This window comes from Peromyscus maniculatus, chromosome 10 (assembly GCF_049852395.1).
Source record: "Peromyscus maniculatus bairdii isolate BWxNUB_F1_BW_parent chromosome 10, HU_Pman_BW_mat_3.1, whole genome shotgun sequence".
Taxonomy (NCBI): Eukaryota; Metazoa; Chordata; class Mammalia; order Rodentia; family Cricetidae; genus Peromyscus; species Peromyscus maniculatus.
This window is the reverse complement of record NC_134861.1, coordinates 31523440-31533449: the sequence shown is the minus strand read 5'-3', so window position 1 is coordinate 31533449 and position 10010 is coordinate 31523440.

The window sequence follows — 10010 nt, the reverse complement described above, 5'->3', positions numbered from 1 at the left end:
GAGACAAAGATTTGGTTCTTTGAAAAAAATCAACAAGATAGACAAACTCCTAGCCAAATTAACCAAAAGGCAAAGAGAGAGCACCCAAATTAACAAAATCATAAATGAAAAGGGAAACATAACAACAGACAACGAGGAAATCCAGAGAATCATCAGATCATACTTCAAAAACCTGTACTCCACAAAAATGGAAAACCAGGAAGAAAAGGACAATTTTCTGGACAAACACCACATACCAAAATTAAATCAAGACGAGATAAACCATTTAAATAGACCAATAACCCCTAAAGAAATAGAAACAGTCATCAAAAGTCTCCCAACCAAAAAAAGCCCAGGACCAGATGGTTTCAGTGCAGAATTCTACCAGACTTTCAAAGAAGAACTAATACCAATACTCTTCAAAGTGTTCCACACAATAGAAACAGAAGGAACACTACCAAACTCTTTTTATGAGGCTACAATTACCCTGATACCCAAACCACACAAAGATGCAACAAAGAAAGAGAACTACAGACCAATCTCCCTCATGAACATTGATGCAAAAATACTCAACAAAATATTGGCAAACCAAATCCAAGAATACATCAAAACAATTATCCATCACGACCAAGTAGGATTCATCCCAGGGATGCAAGGATTGTTCAACATATGAAAATCAGTCAATGTAATATACCATATAAACAAACTGAAAGAAAAAAAATACATGATCATCTCCTTAGATGCTGAAAAAGCCTTTGACAAGATCCAACACCCCTTCATGATAAAGGTCTTAGAAAGATCAGGAATACAAGGAACATTTCTAAACATAATAAAAGCAATTTATAGCAAGCCAACAGCAAACATCAAATTAAATGGAGAGAAACTCAAAGCGATACCACTAAATTCAGGAACAAGACAAGGCTGTTCACTCTCCCCATATTTATTCAATATAGCACTAGAAGTTCTAGCTAGAGCAATAAGACAACAAAAGGAGATCAAAGGGATAGAAATTGGAAAGGAAGAAGTCAAACTTTCACTATTTGCAGATGATATGATAGTATACATAAGTGACCCCAAAAACTCTACCAGGGAACTCCTACAGCTGATAAACTTCTTCAGTAAAGTGGCAGGATATAAGATCAACTCAAAAAATCAGTAGCCCTCCTATACACAAATGATAAAAGGGCTGAGAAAGAAGTCAGAGAAACATCACCCTTTACAATAGCCACAAATATTATAAAATACCTTGGGATAACACTGACTAAAGTGAAGGACCTTTTTGATAAGAACTTTAAATCTCTAAAGAAAGAAATTGAAGAAGATATCAGAAAATGTAAGGATCTCCCATGCTCATGGATAGGTAGGATTAACATAGTAAAAATGGCAATCTTACCAAAAGCAATCTACAGATTCAATGCAATCCCCATCAAAATCCCAACACAATTCTTCACAGAATTGGAAAGAAAAATACTCAACTTCATATGGAAAACCAAAAGACCCAGGATAGCTAAAAGAATCCTATATGATAAGGCAACCTTTGGAAGCATCACCATCCCTGACCTCAAACTCTACTATAGAGCTATAGTAATAAAAACAGCTTGGTACTGGTATAAAAACCAACATACGGACCAATGGAATCGAATTGAAGACCCTGACATGAATCCATGCACATATGAACACCTGGTTTTTGACAAAGGAGCCAAAACTATACAATGGAAAAAGGAAAGTATCTTCAACAAATGGTGCTGGCATAACTAGATCTCAATATGTAAAAGATTACAAATGGATCCATATCTGTCACCATGCACAAAACTCAAGTCCAAGTGGATCAATGACCTGAACATAAATCCAGTTACACTAAACTTGATAGAAAAGAAAGCAGGAAGCACTCTTGAATGCATTGGCACCGGAGACCATTTCCTAAATAAAACACCAACAGCACAGACCCTGAGCACAACAATTAATAAATGGGACCTCTCGAAATTGAGAAGCTTTTGCAGGGCAAAAGACACAGTCAATAGGACAAAAAGACAGCCAACAGAATGGGAAAAGATCTTCACCAACCCCACATCTGACAGAGGATTGATCTCCACAGTATATAAAGAACTCAAGACACTAGACATCAAAATACTGAACAGTCCAATTAAAAAATGGGCTAAAGAGCTAAACAGAGAATTCACAAAACAAGAATCACAAATGGCTGAAAGACATTTAAAGAAATGCTCAACATCCTTAATCATCAGAGAAATGCAAATCAAAATGACTCTGAGATACCACCTTGCACCTGTCAGAATGGCTATGATCAAAAACAACAATGACAGTCAATGTTGGAGAGGATGTGGAGCAAAGGGAACACTCCACTGTTGGTGGGAATGTAAACTTGTACAACCACTGTGGAAATCAGTATGGCGGTTTCTCAGAAAATTAGGAATCGAACTATCTCAAGACCCAGCCATCCCACTCTTGGGCATATACCCAAGGAATGCTGATTCATACCATAAAGATACATGCTCAGCTATGTTCATAGCAGCACTATTTGTAATAGCCAGAACCTGGAAACAACCTAGATGCCCATCAATGGAAGAATGGATGAAAAAAAATGTGGTACATATACACAATGGAGTACTATTCAGCAGAGAAAAACAATGAAAGCATGAAATTTGCAGGCAAATGGATGGAACTAGAAAAAAAATCATCCTGAGTGAGGTAACACAAACCCAGAAAGACAGTCATGGTATGTACTCACTCATAAGTGGATTCCAGATATAAAGTAAAAAACAATCAGACCACAACCCATAGCACCATGGAGGCTATATATATATATCATGGAGGTCCCTAGGATAACTGTGGCTTATACAATATATACAATAACCATATACAATATATACAGGCAATAATATATCAACAATGTCTAGTCTATTTGCATTTAACAAATTCAGAGAGAATATCCCATTATCTATCCTGTTTTGGTGAGTCCAAAATGTACCTAATTCACTTTCTATCCTAACTTGTGTTACCAACTGTAACTATCTTTTGATATCTTTCAAACTCATACTCTTTATAACTCTTTACTGAGTTTCTTTTCTGAAACTGTTAACAACGAAAACTGTAACTATCTAATCTTAACTCTATCCGATACCATAGAAGGAAATAATGTTACCTAGTTAAACAGAAAGTGCAAACAAGCATCTTCCAAAAAAAAAAAAAATGTGAGGAATGACAGAAACAGCTGGCTGCCTGGACAGTCACCAGAGGTTTCTCTGCAACATTGGGGCATCCATCTTCAGCCAACAGGCCTAGCATATCTGACAGACTCGTTTGTGAAGCAGGATTTTCTGAAGAGCTATCCTACCTTGTCTTGGCAAGGATCGGCAGTACTTTATTTTGTGTCCTGCTTATCCATTTTGGACAACATACTGTCAGCAGTTGAGGCAAGGGCACTTTCTTGCCCAGTAGCTAACTTTTGCCACATTGAAAGTACACTCCATAAAGAGTTTCTTCGCCGGGCGGTGGTGGCGCACGCCTTTAATCCCAGCACTTGGGAGGCAGAGCCAGGCGGATCTCTGTGAGTTCGAGGCCAGCCTGGGCTACCAAGTGAGCTCCAGGAAAGGCGCAAAGCTACGCAGAGAAACCCTGTCTCGAAAAACCAAAAAAAAAAAAAAAAAAAAAAAAAAAAAAGAGTTTCTTCAATGCCCATCATATCCTCTGAAGTAGATTGGTGCTGCCAGGAGCAGACATGTCTCATTGTCATAAAAAAAGAAAAAAATCTATGTTATTAAAACATCTTAAATGTCAGATTCTGTAGGTCTCTGAAGTGTTTGAAGATGACCTGTATATCTAAGATATATCTCTGTTTGATCTTGAAAAGATAACTACAAGTTTGATTGTAATGACTAACTACTAACTTTCATTTCTTGATATCCTAATTAGTTGGTAATAATAACGTCAAGGATTAACAATTACATTGTTAAATGAGCTGTATAGGTATAATACCTTGAACCAGATTTGAAATATACATACATTATTTTCTAACAAAATCAATCAACTTTGTATCAATACACATAATTTGTATACAATATATAAAAATCCAATCTATTGTAAAATATTTAAAACTAGTAGTTACCTTTTAAAAGCAGATTCAATAATCTACCTTTTCATCTTATATCCATATTCTGTCTTTTTTCTTTTCAGAGTAGATTCAATAATTTACCCTTTATCCATCATTTCTATATCCTTTTTTTTCAGAGTAGATTAAATAATCTACCTTTTATCTTATATCAAATAAGAACCCTAAATCTAATCTCCTTTGTTTAGCCTTTTCCTGATCATTAACAATAACAACTTGTAACCAACCATCCTAAACAATGACAATTATCTATAACCCATAGAATGATCAAAACCACCCACCTTAGAAATGTGGGTGTTGTGTTCTTAAAATTACTTCCTGCTTTCTGGTGGCAATGTCATCTCTAGGAGATCCTGAAAAAAAATTTGGGTTAATTGTCAAGTCCTGGGAGATGTAGCTGTATCATTTGTATTCAGTCTCTGCATAATGGGAAAATGCAGGGCTTGTCTCAAGTCCTTGCTCTAGTAGTCTGTGAGGATGGATCATCTCAGCTAGCCATCTCGAAATTATCCTGAGAAGTTTGTATTCCAAAGCTGATTTTTGGGTGGTGTTTGTCAGCTTGGTGGCATTATCATTGTCCTGATGGAGTCGTTGTTGTGGGGCCCCACCATCTTTTTAGAGACTTCAGTCACTGTTAGGTGTAGTCATGGTTTTCTGCAGAAAACTGATAAAGACTCAAACCTGAAATCATGTACAAGAAGCTAGATGAAGCCTTTTTTCTAGAATTAGTTAGTACTCTATATGACCATTAATATCATGACAAAAGTTTAAAATATATATATTAATCTTATAAATTTTGATATAAAATTCATACCTTAAGAAAACTTTTAAAGAGTTAAAATAAAACCAAAGAATTATGAGATTAGTGGCAATAGAATAGTCCCTTAATTTTGGTTTTCTTCTATCCCATATCAGGTGGCTCTTCTGACATGATACAGAGATTTTGCATTTTTTTTAATAGATGTGTTTGGGTTTAGAGATGGAGCCATGCTCCAACTCCAAAGCCAGCTTTATTTTTTAATTGAACTGGGACTACAGAAAAACCATTTGGTTATGTGTCTGTAGAGAACAACAGAAACAAATATTTAGGAAGACTTATGAAATTTTATCCTGTTAGATATGTGATGTACCAACAGGCCAATTTACTCTTTTTTGGGGGTATTTTTTCTGGATGATTTGTTCTTTTTCTTCAGATGTCTCATTTTCCAGTGTTCTTCAGATTTCTTAGCTGGATGCCTTCATTCTCCTGAAAGACAAAAACAAAAACCCTTCTCCAACCCTAACTTTGGAGAGGTTCCCTTTCTAATCTTTATCCATTCTGCTTTATGATTTCTCCTTAAATTTTTGTTTTATTTTCTATAGCTGTTCTATCACCCAGAGCAATATGGTTTTTACAATAGGTGTTACATTATTTAGTTGCTCTCAGATGGATTTTCTTCCATGATGACAGGAAAGGACTGAACTAAATTTGTCATGGGGGCCTAGGAGAAGCTCCTTAGGGAGTTTCTCGATGGCAAAGGCAAAGGATTACCTTGTCTGTCCCTTGTTGATCTACATTCATTAGTCCACTGTTTGCCTTTACCATACCTTCTGCATAATCCAGAATGGAGGGAATTCTGTTGCTATTGTTCCTTGAAAAAACATTGTTTCTAGGAACTCCCTGTTTACAGTCCCTTTTTAAGTGGCCTTGTTTACTACAATTAAAGCATCTGACATTATTTTTCTTCAAACCTCTGGAAATCACCTCTCCTATCCAAGTATCATCATGGTCATGTGATTCCATATTAATTGTATCTCAGATCCATTCCTCCAAGGGTGCTGATCTTGCCTTTAATGGTCTAATTACCCTTTTGCATTGTGCGTTAGCATTTTCAAAATCCAGAGATTCAATTATCTCTCTAGCTTCTGAATTTGGTATTATTCTATTACTACTGAAGACAGCCTTTGTAAGAAATCCATGAAAATTTCTTTTGGGCGCTGTATAACTTTTATAAATGACTCAATTTTCTTTCCTACTTCTTCAATTCTGTCCCAAGCATTGAAGGCTGCCATGCAGTATAAAATCAGGATGTAGTCATCATATAAAGATTGTCTTTGTATATCAGCAGTAATGTAAATATCTTATATACAGGATATCTGATATTCAACCCCCATGAAAGGGTTGTTTGACCCCCAAATGAAATTTGTATATTGGAAATTTATATATTGTGAGTGTGTATGTGTGTCAGTATAGGTCATGAAAATGGAAAGAGCCCACTTTTCCATAAAATGGAAAAGATCTTAAGGATGGGGAGGATGAGGGTGATAACAGAATAATGTAACATGAAAGCTGAAAGAAAGAAGGAGTATTTGGGAGAAAAGTACTAGCAAGAAGGGCCAGAGGACTGGGAGGAGACAATGGAGGGGGTGGAATAAGGAGTGTAATTACATACAAGTATGAAAATGCTGCAGTGAAACCCATTACTTTGTATGCTAACTTAAAAATTGATTTAAAGAGTAATTATATGCTGGCAGAGAATAGTTAGGGTGGGAAACCACTCAAATACATTTAAAACCATTTCTCTTCTGCTTCTTTACTCTTGCTTTCAAAATAAGATGGCACAGTTCAGTTCTATCACCCGCTTTAAGATGAGCTGATAGGCATACAGCTTATTTATTCAGTCAGCAAAGATTTAATAAGCATATAGCATGTGTCAGCTACCATAAAAGCTGCTCAGGGTACACTGGTTTCTTCCCTAGGGGAGGTGGTAATATAAAGAGGTTCCTTGCATTCCAGTGGGCAGCAGATAACAGTTTCCATGTTGTCTTTTCAGATACACCCATGGGTCTTCCTATATATAGGCCCACATTATTTCTCTCATTTGTACAAAAATTGTGCAAAGTTTTTCATCAACTACAATGATCTTTGTGTTTTTCCTTTATTGGGGGGGGGGTAGCCTCAAGGATAGAGACTGAATCCAGGGCCTTGGGCTGCTAGGCAGCTGCTTTGCCTGTGAAACACACCCCCAGCCCATGGAGGACGTTGCTTTGGGAGTCCAGATACAGACAGGTAGGAGTTAAGTAAATAGATGACGGAGGAAAGTATTACTTCATTCTCACATATGAACCGTTCCGTAGGGGTCAAATCAGAAAACTAAAGAACATCTAGACCACTTGTTCTCAACCTGTGGATCATGAACCCTTTGTGAGTCAACTGACCCTTTCACAGGAATCACATATCAGATATTTACATTACAACTCATAACAGTATCAAAATTACAGTCATGAAGTAACATCAAAAATAATTTAATGGTTAGCAAGTCACAACATAAGGAATTGTATAAAAGTGTCACAGCATCAGAAAGGTTGAGAACCATTGATCCAGACTCAGGCTGTACATCTAAACATTTTTATTTCTTTCCTTAGTCTCAAATTCATCCTCTCTTATCCCTTTCCATTGTCACTAAGTTTAGGCAAACTTTTTTTTCTTATTTGTCCTAATCTCTTCCAGTAAACCAGGGCTGTCATCACAAAGTAAGAGAAATTATTTCATTTAAACATCAGGAATCAATTTCTCACCATTAAAAATTGCTATCAATTATATCGTATGTTCCTTTATTTTATACAGACACATATATTAAGTGCATATATATGCAATACATACATACATACATACATACATACCATATTTTGAGACATGGTTTTATTTGTAGTCCTGGAACTTGCCATGTAGACCAGGCTAGCCTTGAACTCACAGAGATCCACCTGCCTCTGCCTCCTGAGTGCTGGGATTAAAGGTGTGCGACACCATGTCTAGCATCTTGTATTATTTTAGATATTGCTTTCATAGTGGAGAAATGCTAAAGTCATTTTTTGAAAAGATTGTGTCTACTAGAAGAGATGCATACCATGTACCATGGGGATATCAAAATTCTTGGTCTTTTATGTTACTGTAATCAAATTAAGTTTTAATTTTGGGTATAATTCTGGATAGCTTTTCTTCTTCTAAGGATCGATTCATTGAAGGCCCTATGATGTCTTATTTGTTCTTCTCATATTTACCTATTTACCCATGAAGGTCTAGTTTCTTATATGTGAATAGCTGGATTAATCTAAATCAGTAATGTCTAAAATATGCTAGATGCTTTTAAATGTTCAAATATTTGGACCTAATAGTTACATTTCTCAAAATAAACACTAGTGATATAGTTCAAAAATGGTTTTAATATTTTAAAGTTACTTAAATATTAGAGGAAATTTAAGAATATGGAAAATGGTACCACCCCCTCTCCAAGAAAACAGCCCTTTGTGACACCAGTGAAAACCAGAGCCATAAGCCCAACCTGCACTGATTGGGAACAGAAAACCATCACCTGTGACACCAGAAACCACCCGAGTCATAAGCCCACCCTGCACCAATTGGGAATAGGTGTTCCCTGAGACAGGGCCCACTAGCGCCCATTGGACTATGAACTGCTCCCTGAGACGCAGAATCCATCAGCACCAATTGGACCAAGATCCCAAATTAGACTAAGAACTCCTACTAGATCAAGAGTATCAACTGGACAAGAGATACTGGACTCCCTCAGACACAGAAAGCACTTGCATGGAGTGGAGGAAGAGATAGGTGGACGCCAGTGCAAAAATACAGTAAACAACATAAAGACCAATATGGCACCGTCAGAACCTAGTGGCTCTATATCAGCAAGACTTGAACATCCCAACTCAGAAGAAGCAGAAGAAATCCACCTTAAAAATGACTTTAAGAAAATAATAGAAGCCTTTAAAGAGGAAATGAAAAAAATCCCTTAAAAAAATGGAAGAAAAATCAACAAAAAATTGGAAGAAATCAATAAATCCCTTAAAGAAAGCCAAGAAAAAGCAATTAAACATGTGAAGGAAACAGCCCAAGATTTGAAAACTGAAATAGAGCCAATAAAAAAGACAAAAAACTGAGGGAAGGCTGGAAATGGAAAATCTGAGTAAATGAACAGGAACTACAGATGCAAGCATAACCAACAGAATGCAAGAGATGGAAGAGAGAATCTCTGGCATTGAAGATACAATAGAGGAAATAGATTCATCAGTCAAAGAAAACACTAAAGCCAAAAAAGTCATAACACAAACATCCAGGAAATTTGGGACACCATAAAAAGACCAAACCTAAGAGTAATAGGGATAGAAGAAGGAGAAGAATACCAACTCAAAGGCACAGAAAAATATATTCAACAAAACCATAGAAGAAAACTTTCCCAACTTAAAGAAGAAAATGCCTGTGAAGATACAAGAAGCTTATAAACACCAAATAGACTGGATCAAAAAAAAATTCCCTCACCACATAATAATTAAACCACTAAAAATACAGAATAAAGAAAAAATATTAACAGTTGCAAAGGAAAAAGACCAAGTAACAAATAAAGGCAGACCCATCAGAATAACACCTGTCTTCTCAATGGAGACTGAAAGCCAGAAGGTTCTGGACCATACTACCACCAAAAAAATTAGAGGAATTAACAGTCACTGGACATTAATATCCATTAATATCAATGGTCTCAATTTGCCTATAAAAAGGCACAGGCTAACAGAATGGATACAAAACCAGGATCCATCCTTCTGCTGCATACAAGAAACACACCTCAACTTCAAAGACAGACATTACCTCAGAGTAAAGAGCTGGGAAAAAAAAAAACCTTTCCAATCAAATGGACTTAAAAAGCAAGCTAGTGTAGCTATTCTAATATCGAATAAAACAGACTTCCAACTAAAATCAATCAAAAGAGATCAGGAGGGACATTGGATATTTGTCACAGGGAAAATCTGACAAGATGAAGTCTCAATTGTGAACATTTATGCCTCAAATACAAGGGCACCCACATTTGTAAAAGAAACATTACTAAAGCTTAAATCACACATCAAACCCCACACA